At 42.6% G+C, this 15,306-nt stretch overlaps 2 long non-coding RNA genes across 5 annotated transcripts in view; one reads left to right on the forward strand and one right to left on the reverse strand.

Moving 5' to 3' along the window:
* The window catches only part of LOC119144220, a 78,357-nt gene that overhangs the window by 32,876 nt on the left and 30,175 nt on the right, over nt 1–15,306 (reverse strand). Inside the window, exons 4-6 of one of the 2 annotated variants that reach the window (XR_005103000.1) lie at nt 14,084–14,239; nt 12,410–12,532; nt 2,884–3,019 (exon numbers count right to left, since the gene is read on the reverse strand). This is a non-coding gene — a long non-coding RNA (uncharacterized LOC119144220). The remainder of the gene's footprint in view (nt 1–2,883; nt 3,020–12,409; nt 12,533–14,083; nt 14,240–15,306) is intronic. The other variant, XR_005102999.1, reaches the window with a different exon arrangement.
* Nucleotides 1–15,306, forward strand: part of LOC119144221 — a 25,533-nt gene continuing 10,227 nt past the window's right edge. For all 3 annotated transcript variants that reach the window (XR_005103001.1, XR_005103002.1, XR_005103003.1), the window contains exon 1: nt 1–224. This is a non-coding gene — a long non-coding RNA (uncharacterized LOC119144221). The remainder of the gene's footprint in view (nt 225–15,306) is intronic.

Raw genomic sequence — 15,306 nt, forward strand, 5'->3', positions numbered from 1 at the left:
CCTGCATACAGCCACCTCGCATACAGCAAAAGCCACCAGATTTTGAGGTAATCTGCAGGAGGGGTAATTTCAATCTCACAGCCGATACCTGCTGAATCCTCACACCTCTGTTAGCCATCTTCAGTGCTGCTCTTGCACATGGAGGGGAATGTGGGCACCTGCTACTGCATGTCAGCTGTGGTTTAAAGAAGGATTGAGCCTAATTCCATTTTGAAAAGAAACAGGTACGTTCCTCCAGGGGATGGTTTCAAGTTATGAATCTTACATGAGAGAAGGTGCCTATGTCATTACAATTTCTTATGTGGAGGCCCTTTCTCCATGCAACTTTTGAGAAAATTCCTGACGTTCTTCTAACTTCCCTCATCTGTTGCATGGGGAACTTTAAGTCAGGGACACTAAGGCTTTTTTTGGAGCGAAAACAACCAGCAACTGTGATGTTGAGTGTAGAACTCCACAACAGATCTGGGCACAAGTAATCTTTTTGGATTTATTTGGCAAATTGGTTGCAAAGCAGGAATCTGAATGTAGCTCTCCCAAAGCCCAGGCTAGCACTATAGCTGCTGCGCCAACTGCAGTATGAGGCAAAGATCAGCAGCAGGTTTTCCCCCATCTGCTTATTGCAGAGTGCTCACATCTTCTCTATAAGTGTGTGGAGATGGCCAGTGGTGGAGAAAACATGGGTTTAGATGAACTTGAAGTTCGCATCAGCCCAGCCACTCCAGTGTTGTCAAGCAAGCACAAGGACAGATGTTTTAAGCAACTGTGTCAAAATACGATTCAGATGCCAGTATCATTATAGTAGCAAAGCAGCAGAAAGCACAAAGGTGTATGACATTATAATCATGATGAAAGCAGCAGTCAGTGGTGGAGCAGATGTGATTGCAATCATATCAAAAACAGAGACAGCCAGCGTGGAGGCAGATGGGGCTGTAATTGAAACAAAGGCAGCTAAGCTACAAGATGGAAGGTACTGCTGCAAAGCTGGTGAGGCAGATGCTACTGCGACTGGACCAGATCTGCCACAGGACCTGCAGCAACAGCAGGTGCTGCAGCTACCTCAGAGCAACTGGGCATGTGCTCAGCAGTTGGGTAGCTGGCATCTAAGATGCAGCTGTAGGTGCTCTTTGGTTTTGAATTCCTGGCAATCACCACTCGCTGAATGGGGCAAGGGTTTTTACCTTTACACAATAATTTCCTCCAACCATTTATTACAAAACAATCTCATTTGTTCACTAAATTATCTGACTCTAAGTTTTTAAGGCCAGAAGTCACATCCATGGCTGTCTATTCTGGCTCCTGGCATGGCAGCTACTGCATTTCACCCAGCCATCACCCAGGCAAGCCCATAGTTCTCTCTTCACTTACCAAGAGAGATTAATAGAGGCATCTTTTCTAGAAGTCCTTTACACAACAGGATTTTGGAAGGAAAGCTTGTCTGGCATCAGCACATCCTTGTAAAGGGCCTAGGTCAGCTCTGAGTCACATCAATGTTAATGTCAATTTATGCTACTCAGATTGAAACACTTCCTATCACAGCTTATGTCCTCTATTCACAATTTTGTTGTTTGTGGGGACTGTGTGGTTGCAGTTATACGGATCACCACAGTCACTGAATGCCCCAAAGCGATGGCAGTTTTTGTGGTCACAGTTTTCACTGCTGATGCTCACAGGCTTACAGTACCTGGGAGCCAAACTCCCATTTGAATGGGACAGGGAACTTTATAGCAGCAAACACTGATAGGGCCGAGGCAATCAACGCTGTCTTTGCACCAGCCTTCACTGGCCTCTGTGTTTAGTGAGGGGCTTCAAGGAGAAGAGATACCTGCAGAGGATGAGGATCAATCAAGGATTACTCCTCAGAACTTGACCCGTACTTGGCCCATGGAATCAGATGGGCCACATCCAAAAAGTATCCCAAAAAATCACGAGAAAACTGGCTGATTTCCTTGCAAGGCCTCCTCTTTCTATTTTCTTTGAAAGGCTATGGAGGTCAGGGGCAATGGTATTAAGGGATAAATATTGAATCCATTTTCAAAAGAGGCCAGAACACTTGCCCTGTGAGGTGAAGCTGAGGGATCAGAGCAGGCTCTGCCTGGAGGAGAGGACCTGGTACAGCAGTATGCCAGTACCTACAAGGAGGTTATCCACAAGACAGGGACAGGGTCTTCACAGTGGTGCCTGGTAGGGTGGAATGAGAGACAACGGGGCCAAACCAAACCAAGAGAGGTTCAGACTGATTATAAGGAAAACCTTCTTTGCCCTGGTGATACTAAAGCAGTGGAACAGGGTGCTGAGAGAGAGGTTGTGTGGTCCCTCTGTGCATCAAGGTTTTAGAAATCTAACAATTTCAAAATTGGGAAGTGAGGTGTGAGGGATGCAGAGCTCCTGAAGATGGTGACGTCAAACCAGACCTCGGTGAGGTCCTTGCTGCAGGAAGGGAAGTAAAGCAATGTCATGACACTGAGATATGCAATCATGCTCTCATCTTAGTGTCATCTCTGTGTCCCTTGCAGCTCGCTTTCCAGTGCACTTGTCACCTCTTTCCTACCTCTACCCCTTATACCATTCTGTAACTGAGAGCTTTATACCGCAGCCATCTCTGTGAATGTGTACTCTTTTCAGCTGGACAGGAAGGTGACTGTGACACTCGCTCAAACCATCTCAATAGATTGGGTTGCTCCAAAGATTTCACCAACTGAACATCTCTGTCTCCAGCCTGGGTCCTTGCTCAGCCTTGTGACCGTCTTGTCGTATCCAGACAGAGACCACTTCATCAGATAAGTAGTAAAAATTATGCAAGCCTTTCCCAAAGACAACACTACATTCTGATAGTTTGGAACATATCAGGCAAAAAAAGATAGAATTCAAAGCATAAAATCTTACCATAAGGTAGTTTGTGCTGTTCAGCATCCTTGTTCAGAAGCCATGCATTCCTATAAGCTTCTGGGCTTGCCCCCAGAATGAATTTTTTTTTTTGTAGAAGACAAGCTTGAACACTGAAATCCAAAGATTTGTGAAACTGGAAGGTAAACAGAAAAATAATGTTTTCCATGAGCTTTAAGATGCTGGTGAAGGAAGAGCGAGCATTACAATCATGACCAGTTACAAAGACACGCTTGCACGCTTAGGGCTTATTTACTTAGGAAGGAGAGTCTCAGGTCTCTTTGAAAAAAGATGATGTTTTCATTGACTATCCATTACAACTGTTTGAACATTTCTTGAAGTTATTTGTAAGTCATTACAGACAAACATTTCCTAATTGTGAGTGCAGATGATGAAGACTGAATCTTAGTCCCTGAGAAATAACTTGAGTCCTCTTAGTTACTCTAAAATAATTGATATGACAAGCTCCAAATTTCTTCCTTTCCCTCTTTTTTTTCCTTCATTTCTAACTGTAATTTCTATTCAAATGAAATCTTAAATATTCTGCCCTGACCTTTGCTGGAAGGAATTTAATTACCTGTAGAGTTTACATAAATTATGTGGCCTGTTTGTCTAAGATTAATCCTACACAGAGATCAATAGAGCCATGCAACATCAGGATAAAATGGCTTCTTGCAAATGCCACCAAAGGTCACAAAAATCTTTCTGGAAAGAGGGGGTAAGAGACATGGTGTGACACATTCCTGTCGTCAGTCCAGTGTATGTCACTGCTGCTACCTCTGCAGCCACTCAGGGATGATTTATCAGCTGTTAGAGGACATTTGGTACAAACACACTATAAGAACCAGCTGAGTAAAATTAATTGAATGTGGTGATGACTACAATTCATCATTCTCAAAAAATGGCTCAAAAAGTGTGAGAAGGATGATACATTGACCATAACACAGATAAACTGCTTTTCATATCAGTCTTTGGGAACAACCTTAGGCTGCCACAAATGCTATACCAGTTTTCACACAGAAAAGACAGCTCTTACTCTTTGTTTATGAGATGAAGAGGACATGCAGAGTATGCCTAGACAGGAGGCTCATTACAGATGACATGTTTGTAACTTGGTAGAGCTACTTTCTGTGTGTGCTAGGTATATGTTTACCAGCAAAGTTGAGTTCATTCTCATGTTAGCTTGACAGAATTAATGCAGTGAAGTGAAATACAGTCAGCTTCCAGGTTCATCAAGGCTAAATGGAGGGCCAAGAAATGTTTTTTCCTGTGTTAAAAAGAAACAGCGTTGAGAGAACAGAGAAGAGAGAAACAAACAATATCCTACCTGTTAGAGCAGCAATGTGAAAAACTTCCGAAGACTTTACCACACATGATTCAAACCATATGCTCTAACCTCAGTTTTCCACTGAGAAAACCTCTGATTTTGATGATGAACAGCCATATTCAGACCCTCACAAGACATAAGCACCAGGTGAAAAACTTTTTGATAATATTGCTAATGTGAGGACAGATTTTGACTCTAGCCAATTAGCTCTGTGCCAAAATAGGAGCTGAGCTTTTATGAAAATCAGATCCTCACTGTCATGACTAGCATTATTTTCTTTAAATCTCCCCCAGGTGGGCAGAACAATTTTAACTTAAGACTTTGAGAGCTTCAGGTTGTGTTTCCTGCCTCTGAAAGAGTAAAAAAGAGCAGACCAAGTGGTACCTTAGTTTGTAGAAACATGATGGAGGTCTCTGGTGAGAGCCATCTTTTGGGTCACAGTGTGAATGTCTTTCTCAGCTCTATTTGAGATAAACTTCTATCAGGAAGTGGGACCTACCAGTTTTATCTCCAGTGTATGAACTGCTGGGACATTATAAACCAACCGGGAAAGTTCATTTTATTGCATTTCTGTGTGATATAGCACAACAGTACTCGACCAAGTACTTCTGTTATACAAAGCAGTACAGAGTGCAATTTCACACATAGAATGATGACTTGAAGCTATACACTCTGGAGCTTCATTCAGAGTGTGGTTGGATTCATGCCCTTGGTTTGATCCACTGTGGAGGGGAGGCTCAGAAGCTGAATTTGAAGTGGGATAAAACTTGGATTTTTAAATGGCCCCAAAAGCCCAGTAGCGTTTTGATGTGGAATTATGCTCTGAACAGCATTAGCAATATTAACAATCTTTTAATTACTGTGCAAGCCTCTTTCGGCAAGCCTGGAGTCAGAACACCATGCTGAGGGACCATTCAAACAGGAATGATACACTCAGGGTAATAAAATGCCTATTGTTTCTCTGTCCTATAACAAAGCCTGGAAACCACAGATGAGATCAGGACCATATTTTGCAGGGCACTGCACACACAAGCAGGATGAGACAGGCCTTCCTCAGCTCACAGGCCAAGGGAGACGGAGGGAGAAGAGTGAGGACGAGGAGAAGGGTCATCCCTCCATTGCCTGCTTTGGTGAGAGCTGCAGGAGCAGACCCTGCCTTCCCACTCACAGCCCCGTGCAAAGTGGGCAGTACTGCCTGCAAGTGCCAGCTGCAGCTCAGATGGAACGTTTTAGGTCCCTGTTATAACACCAGGCCTTCATGTGCAGCTCTCTTTTCTGACTTGGAGCCTACGGGTGCCAGAAGAGGTCTGCTCACTGGCATGGGTGGACACACATATTTGATGCGTGGTTTTGCATTATACCAACCACTGCGGGGCTACACCGGGGACCCTGTACAGGGAAAACTGGAAATTGTCTACTGTCTGTCAAGCAACAGGAGACACTGATTGCTGGTGTAAAAATGCAGTTCAAATAATTAATTAATGAGAGCATCCTTGAGTTTTTCATCCATCTCCCACTTGGTGTTGATGGTGTGGGTTAAGCTGAATGTGAAGACATCCATGTACCTTCTGGGCTGCTGCCAGACTCTTACTGGCACCACCAACCCTGAAGTAGGCTGCTAACACTTGGGCTTCACAACAGATCTGTGTGGACATCTACCTTTTTTTGATATTTATCGAGAAGTGGCAATTCTATTAATACTGGCCCATTTTGGCACAGCACAAGGCAAAGATTCCCAGCAGCCTGGAGATGAAGTGCCCTTCAACAAGTGGACTTGTATTAGAGCAGCCCACTTGCTGGCCAGGGCACATCAGGCATGTCAACCTTCAGTCTCATCTCTGAAGGCCATGAAGCACCTTTAAAGTTCTCTTTTCCACTGACCCTCAAGAGGATCTTTGGCCAGTTTTGCGTTCTTAGGGGATGGGGATATGGGACAAGATATCTCAACTGTGATATGAAAGTGGAGCATAATAGCTGTGCAGTTAGGCATTGTCAAAATTATACTTCCATTTAATCTGTTCCAGAAACCCAGCTCTGTCTTTTTTTTTGCTACCTAAGACAAACTGTAACAGACAACTCAGGGGGGTAAAATGTCTTATCAATAGATTGTGGTGGTAGAATTCAGGAGGATATATCTACATGCCTTCTATTCCCTTAGGGACTATATTATATGCTTGCTGATGTGAAAGACCCAGAAATGGTCCATACAACCATGTTAAACATTGTTTCCGGTACAATCTTAACTTAGAAGTTTTATTATGCAGTTACATGATGAGCTATATGAGAGGAGTAAGAGGGGGATATTGTTTCATTTCTCTTACAGGTCAGGACACCACCACCAGAGATCATAAAGCAGTTTATAGGTTGTGAGATTCATGCTCCAAAGGAAAGAACACACTTGAAAAAAAAATGAAAATAACAATGCAAACTGAGTTACAGCAGTTTTTTATCTGTGTGTGTTACATCAGTGCAAATCTGTGCAAAAAAAACCCAGCTCAGGTTAGCCACTTTAGGCATTTCTAAATATTCTTGATTAATATATAATAATTAAAAGTCTAAAATTCTTGAAAAAATATTAAAGACATTATAATTAATGGCAGAGTCAAAATTGAAACTAGTAGTTATTGAACATCAAGCATTTTTTACTACATCTAACCTTAGCTATAACTACAAATTCTCATCATTCCTTCACCAATCATTTCAAATATTAGCCCAAAACCTTTCTGGCATTATCCCTCTATTAACCATCCAATGATAACATGAATTTTAGTACCCAGGTCCTTTCATGTGCCTTTCCTTGAAGTGAAATTCTTAGCTGTGAAGGGGCTGTGGCACTTCACCCCATCTTCCCAATGTTCTCTATGCAATCCCAAATGGTAACCAAGCACAGCAAATGTTTATGCACAGAGCTGAAGAGCTGAAACAAAGCAGCAATGATGCCATCACTGAGAACTGAGTGACCTTTGGCAGAGCAGCCCTGACTCCAAGGTCCAGCAGGCAAGGGGATTAATTTTACGGTCTGGACAGTCCTGAATTCCAAGCATAGAAATTGGATGTTTGTAATAAGCTATTTACAGTTGCAGTTCTATTATTTTTATTGGTCCTCAAGGACTCACAAACAATGCTGCACAATTTGGTCACCATCTCCTAACTCATTGTGTATTCACTGTCTCCATAAATAGATGTTGCTTTTTTGGACAGCATCCTCCATATCTCTCTTTCAAAGCAAGGAGCCACTGGGCTAGGAATTATAAAGGCTGACAGTAAAAGAAAAGACAGTTTTCTCAACTCCCACATGGCATGGCTATAAATGTGCCACCAGAGGAAAAGCTGGGAACTACAGGAGCAACCACAGCATTTTTACTGATACTTACATATTTGCAGAATGTCCAAAAGAGGAAAGTCCTATCAAAACTCAGAGGACAAAACCTTCTGATGAAATCTTTCCATGCTGTTGCAACCAAAGCCTTTCCTTGGTACCTGAATACCACAGAGAAGCTATCCAGCACATTTTATATTAGCATGCAGTTTTCATCCAATGTACAAGGCCCAGGTGAATTTCTATGGGCAACTCATTCTAGATATATAAGGTATATTGGTGGTATGATGTATGAGTCATTTTTCCTGAACATCCAGCCTAAGGGCTGCAGAATAAGGGTCTGCAGGGGCACATGCTATTCAGGAGTCATGGCTGCAGCTGACATTATAAACCTTAACTCTGCCAGGCACCATTTTCCTATCATTCAGTTCTTCATTTTCCATGAATCTGTAGAATATTGCAAAAGCTCAGTACAGGCAGTATAGATTTATCAAGTGTGAAGCTGGGAAGCCTCATATACCAAATATGCCTTGGCTCCACTGCATTTCAAGCAGCAAATTTGGTCCATATTCTGCTCTTTGAAACACTTTTCATGAACCAGCCTCACAAAGTGACTGATAGATATGTCTGATTGTAATAATGTTAACTAAAGGTTAAAGCAAAAATAGACAAGGACTACAGCCTGCCCTGCAGAGGAATCAGATTAAATTGTAAAGTGAATTAAAAAAGATCTTTTTTTCACACTTTCCAATGAAATGACTGGGGACACTAAGCAAGAACTGGAAGGGGGAGAGAGGTAATTATATACTCCAGTGCAAACTTGTGCCATCATTATGTTGATGGTATCAGTATAATACCTTCTCCCAAAATTACAGGAGTGAAAGGAAAGAAACCTGATGGGAAGAGGCAAGACCCTCAGCCTGTAGTGTATGAGTGGAGCAGACATATAATCCCATAGTCAATTATTAACCAAGGTCAATATTTATGGCACAGGGAACCATTTCAAGTGTACATTATTTATGTAGAGACCTGTAATGAGCACTTCATGCTCAAATAGAGAATATATGTACTGGGATAATTTTAATAAGAAAGCTGCCTGTCATGGGAAACAGGATATATCTCCTCGGAAATGGTCTGTGTGTCTGTCTGTCCCTGACTCTTGCTCCGATTGAATCAGTCAATATTCTCCACCATTACAATTCACAATCAGAAATATCCTTCAGCTGCAAGTTGGCAAGAATGGAATTAGATGTTTTAGACTTTGGTTTTGAAACTCCTATTTACGCAAACTGAATCCAGACTGTGGATTTTTCTTGGAAAATGGTAATGTAACCTAAATTATGTGAGGAACTCCAGCTATCCATTCCACATATCCAAGTAGACTGAGGCCACTGCTGGGAGCATTTTCATTCCTCGACTTAATGTAGTTTCTGAATCACACTTCCATTTGCCTCATGAATCCTTCCTCCTCCCAGAGTATGTATCAAGGATAAGGATGTGATAAAGACTCTTGAACTAGGAAATGACAGCTTTGCTGTGACAACTGCTGAAGAAACAAGTGGCTGGTTTATATGACTGTAACATATGAGCCTTTGCATTTGGGATTTGGCTTGTATTCCACGCATTCATACAGCATCAGTCATTTACTGACAGCCCGCTCTTTATGCTGTTGCTCACACACAGAAGGGTATCATAGTATGCTGAGTCAGGTTTTAAAGGAATTTAGGCACATAAACATGCTGAATGGCTTCTAATAGGATTTCCAAATATGTTTAAGCACACAGCTTCCGAAAGGTACCTCTGAAAAAACCATAAAGCAGCTATGGGCACCTTAAAGTGCTTGAAAATCTTATAATTGAAAGCAAGTAAATTTCTTGCACTCTTGCCTGCAATTTTCAACAGGGGCTGGAGAGCTCTAAGTGTTTTGGACTCTTAAGTTGCTGTGTTCCCTTGAAAATCTCAGCCTAAGACCTTATCAAGTGCCAACAACATTAGAGGAGTCTCAGCAAAGTGATTTAGAAGTTGGTACTAATAAGCACTCTAAATCAATCCAAAACATGTCTCATGTTGGGTGACGTCTGCTATTGATCAGAGGGACAGGACAAGTCAAGTCAAGGAAACATGATTGGGAAAATAATAAAACAGCATCAATGAATGTTTCAAGGTGGGTTTTTTTTTTTAGCTTGAGTGGCTACACTAAAGCACACTGCTGGTCCAGAGGTGATCATCTGTGGGCTACTCCCCAGACAAAGAGGAGACAGTGTACATTAGAGGAACGGTAAAAATGAATTTCCCTCCTCACAATCCTCTGTTCAATCTACAGTTTATTTATGCTGTTCTTAACATTGAGACTATACCCAGCTCATTCCTTTCTGACTGATGATACATTGCTTAAATAGCACATTAGATGGGTACTTTTTAGGGATCTGGCAAAGCAGTTGATCTCTCTGTGAACAAACTAGGGAAAATACTGTCAGCTCACAGACCTGCTGATGGGCTTAGGTAGGATTATAGCCTGGAAAAGGTAAAGAAGTTGGGGGATCTGCTTCCTCGATAGGGCTCTTCTCAAAAAAAGCCATCTACAGGGATATTCACCCTACCCAGAGGAAGCTTTTTCCCTAGGGTGACTGAGGGCACCTTCTGTCCCAAAGGAAGTTCAGCTATTGTGGTTGCCTGCTGGGTAGAGTTGTGCTGTTTCGTCTTTTCCTGTTGGAACTGAAAATCTGATTGAGAAACATCTTTCTGGCACAATTTCTGAAGGCCACCCACACATCCCTGTAACTTAAATTTCTATTACTTAACATAGAGGTAACATGTCTCCCCAGGGAAGAGGAGGAAGGGATTATGTTGCAGTTGCAAACATCTGTAGGGAAGGAAGCACATGAAGCATGTATGTTTTAAAGAGGGAGCTCAGGACAGGGGGAAAGAAAAGCTCTTTGTTGCCTGGAAGGAAGGATGTTCTTCCTCCAGGGGCAGATGAGGAAGGGGATGTGAGGTCATAACTGAGAAAGGTGAGGTGAACTAGGGCTGAACGTCACCTGATGTGAAGCGGCGAAGGAAGAGAGAGGGGCCCTGTGGTGGTATGGCTGTTTCCTCACAAAGTGACCTGACTGCAGGCTGTCCTGGAGATGCCACACCTTGTAAAGGGTCTTTGGGCTGAACAACATTATCGTGCATCTAAAACTGCGCAGGGAGACACTGCGAGTTAAGGCGAACCAGCAGCCCCCCTGCCTCACTTCAGTGTCTTTTCCTTGGAAGGGGCTTGTAGTAGAACACATCAGTTTGCACTCCTGCCTTTTTACTTTTGGCAACATGAAGTAGTTAATGTATTAAAAAATAGCAAACTTAAAGCTCATGCAGGCTACTCTATTGCAGCTGTAAAAAAACGCTACACTGGTCCAGCTGGGTTGCTGAAGAATAACTCAAGACAGCTGGAGACATGGTTAAAGAAACAGTCCTCCACAGCTGGGCCTCCTAATGAAAAATATCGCGTGACAATCTCAGAAAATTGTTACTACAGAGAAGAGAAACCCTGGAGACAAGGGAAAGACAGTCTTTGGGAGGTGCAAAATTCTCACAGTTAGCCAGAGAAAGTATTGTGTACAGGAGAGCTAGTGCAGCCTGGCTTCCTATGGGTTTGTGCCTGTGGTGAGATTCATGGTTGTCTGCTCTGAAACAGATGCCAAGCGAAGCTTTTATCAAGGCCAAGGAATTAAAAATATCTCCCTACCAGAAGGATTCTCTTCTGAGTCTTTCCCCCAGTGAAGGGATTAGTAGTCTCTGTCTCTCTCCTACCTGCCTGCCTAAGACTTGCAGGAATTTTCTACTGCTTTGTGTGACTGAAATGAAAAGAGCTAGCGGGTTAAAAATGCATCTGATGGAGGAAAAATACACACACACATACAGATCATGATCCATTCCGTTAGGAAAACGGGCTGAAAATATAGCTGATGAGGAACATGCTAACTATGCAACATATAACCTCTTTAGCCCCTGAAGCGTCTTCCTGGTCTGGAAGTTTTTGTGTTATGTAAGGAGTGGGAAAGGAATGACAGAGCGGTGCAATAAGAGCACTGAGGGTTTAAAGCTGGCAAAAACGAACCTGTTATTTTCAGCTGCTTTAAAGAGCTCTGGATAAGAGCGATCCTGCAAGCTGCCTGCCTGACCTATGTAACAGGAGTTTCACTGGCTTGCATCAGCCAGCCGCTGGCTCTTATACTAACCAGGCCAGCATTATTGTATTACATTTAATGGAGCTCCTTATGTCATTCCAGCCTTGTTTCCTTTTTCTGATCCATGTGCTTTCCCTCCCTCCCATCACCTCTCCCTCATCTCAGCTGGAGTATGCATACGTGCCCCTCTTCCCCCTGTACCAGACACCACTGCAGTGCAGTGCTTATGATTACAAATCATCTCATTAAAGCCAGACAGCCACTCAGCTGGATGCAAATTACTGACCTCCTCAATTTATGAATGTCAGACTTTTCAGGGTGGGAAGGGAGGGGGGAACAGGGTGGAAAGCGTTCCATTAAATGGTATCCATCAACCCTATCACTTTTATAAGCTAATAAAAAGGCTAAAATGAAGTTCATTGGGACTGGCTGGATCTAGTAGTACCAGCTGGTTCTATGAAATATTAATAGAAACAAGACATGTCTCTGCTTTAGAGTCTGTTAGGTGAAAGGATGATATTGTTATTGATAAGTTACTGCCCTGTCCATTCTTCTGAATGACATCTTCAGTTTCCTTCTGGCAGTGTTAATCCTCCTATGTATGTGACAAGACAAGGCTAAAATACAGGAGAACCCATTACTGAAGAGTAAAGACCCAGATTTTACAGAGGATAAAAAAGATAGCCCCAACTTGCAGGTGATACCTACTCTTTTGACCCTTTTCCATCATATATGAACTTTGCTGCCTTTCTGTGATTCCAACACGTAGCTTTGGCTCGCACTGGGAGAGGGAGGTGTGGCAGGCAAGGTCTTGAACCTGAACCGTGAGTCCTGGGGGGAAAAAAATGCAAGCTGTATTGAAGAATTCAGACTGCAAAAACACTGCTTAGCAGCACGGCAGAAGAGCTTGTTTCAGACAGTTGGATGATGAAGGTTTTCCCGTTGTGATGGTGGCTGCTCAGTTCAGCAAGTCCTTAGACTTATTTTGAATTAAGAATAAATGCATGCTAAAAAATCTGCTGCTTGCTGGGATATCTGGGCAAGCTTAACATTCATATATCAAGGCAATTAGCACAGCAGATCCAGACAGATAGGAAACAAACAGAAAAACCAAACAATAAACAGGCCCGCACTATCTCAAAAATCTACAGATGGTCCTTTTGGGTAGCATGAGCACTATACCATTAGAGGGAAGGAAAGTATACCAAATGACGTCTGCCCTATGGCTGAGCAGACCATTTCCATCCATGTTAATATCAATTAAGCACTTCTCACCAGCGCTGAGAAACATTCTCCTCTAGCCTCAGCCAACCAGCTGGGCTGCTGGGGTCTCTGCAACTACTGGGCAGTACAGTCTGTGAAAGAGACTAAGAACAACTAATGGAGATCTCTTTGAGATGCTGTGAGCAAGAGCTTCACAAAGACAGAAAGATACATCATAAAATTTTTGTTCTTCTGCGTGTCTCTCCTCCCAAGATAATGGCCAGTCACAAGCTTTTAGAAACAGAATAAATGCACTAGAACATATCCCTTGGCAGAACAAGGCAGATGCAATGATAAATTAGCTGGCGGGTGGAAGACTACCTACTGTGCAGAGAACAGGTTGTCAAACAGATTCATTTATGGCTGTGAGAGTGATCAGTCGGATTCTGAGCGGTTAGTGGAAATAATTGTATCACATATTAACAGCATGCTACTTACAAAGGACAGATACGCTGTTGACTAGATAGCAGAAGCACAACTTGTCATTCAGCAAACATATACACAATAAATTTGAAGCTTAAAATCAAATCCTTTAAATTTTCCCAAAAGAGTTCAGTTCAGAGCAGAGCTCAAGCATCAGCAATGTCAGTCAAAAAGGTAACAGTAGCAACGAAAGGCTGGCAAGCAGTTTATAGCGATATCTTTATATTTTTGTCACACCCAGAGGGGACAAGGGCCAAATGAGTCTTCAAAAAACAGTAGCTAGTGCACACACAGACATCTATTCGCCAAGTGTCATGCTGCATAACTGCTTACAGCCAAAAATATCCATTACTACAGTGAACAGATGTAAGCAAGAATAACAGGAAGGAAGCGCTGCTTAAGAGAAATTTTGCAGTGATACTCAAAATGATTAAAATACAGTAACGCAGGCAGTGAATCTCTCCGGCCAACAGTAAACCAACCGTATCTTCACAAAGCATTTTGTGAATTTCAAACTGAAGTTGAAAAAGTCCCACTTTTTACTTGAACTGCTAGCATTTTAAACTGTCTTTCAGGAGCAGTTCTGATGGAGTTGCCACCCCTGCAAAGATGAACAGAGACTTATCAGGAAATAAGCACCCCTTGAGCTGGAGGAAGAGTAGGCAATAGTTAGCATGGCAATCTGCACTGTCTTACCACTGCACGGATTTTGGCCTGGCTTGGTGTGCTGGCTTCAAGGCAAACAGTTGGTTGCAATATTTTTTTTTTTTGTCAGAAGTCAACTGGAGTTTTTAAAGGTGGTGGGGGAATACTTTAGTGAAATAGTTCTCTTCCGCTGATCAGCATCTTCTCCTGCTTCAACGAGGTGAACTACATCAGAAAAGAAATGGGCAGAGCAAGCAAGTCCACAACAGACACAAGGGCTCATGATCTTCACTTGTGCTTCACGGCAGCACTCTGCCCAGGGGCAGCAGACTTTTGGAGTGCCACGGGCAAGTCTCTGCCAAATGTCTATGTGCAGGACTGACATCCCAGTTTGAAAAGAAGCAACAAATGGATAGGGAAGCATAGAGCTGGTAGATCATAAACATTCCGGTGTTTGGTACTGATGGCACACCTGATCTGAGTTTTTGGAGAAAAGACAGCAACCTGTGCCTAGGTTAGGCACAGGTATCCTACAACCCTTTTTGGTCCTCAAAATATCTTAACTAAGAAAAAACTGTTATGAATGACTTTGAAAATTAGACACATCCAACAAAATTTCTGTGAAGAACTGTCAGCTTGACACAGCTTGTGGAAGACCTTGAGGAGTCTCTCTCCTCTTCAGCATAGCAAGCTATTTTACAGAACAGAAGCTTATGGTTAAAAAGTAGTGACAATAATCATATGAATAGGACCCTGTAGTCTAGAAAGTGTTCATTGTCTGTTTTATTTTCTCTTCAAGGACAGGCAAAAGATGTCAGACTCTACCTGAGCTATGTGGCCCCATCAGCAGAGTACATGTGCTATATTCAGTGACTGTGTCAAGGAAAATCTATTAAACTGACAGTGACAAACACCCCAGTCTCCCCCTTGCAAGGAGACTATAGTCAGCCTTGCTGATGTGCACTTTTATCCCAGGATTTCTGGAGTCCTGTGATACAGCTGCAGAGTTCAGCAAGAGCTCTGGAGGATAACCCAAATCCAGCTTTGTAACTGGTGATAATTAACAGCATTTTCCCAGTCAGAGGAGGGACTTGAACCTACACCACTTACCTACCGGGTGTAGTAGTTGGCCACCAATTACTGCACAAAATATGGTCAGGAAAGAAGGTTGCATAGTGAACTATAAGAGTCATAGAATCATAGAATCATTTAGGTTGGAAAAGGCCTTTGAGATCAAGTCCAACCATTATCCCATGATGACTAAGTCCACCACC

The sequence above is a fragment of the Falco rusticolus genome, chromosome 3, assembly GCF_015220075.1.
Source record: "Falco rusticolus isolate bFalRus1 chromosome 3, bFalRus1.pri, whole genome shotgun sequence".
Classification (NCBI taxonomy): domain Eukaryota; kingdom Metazoa; phylum Chordata; class Aves; order Falconiformes; family Falconidae; genus Falco; species Falco rusticolus.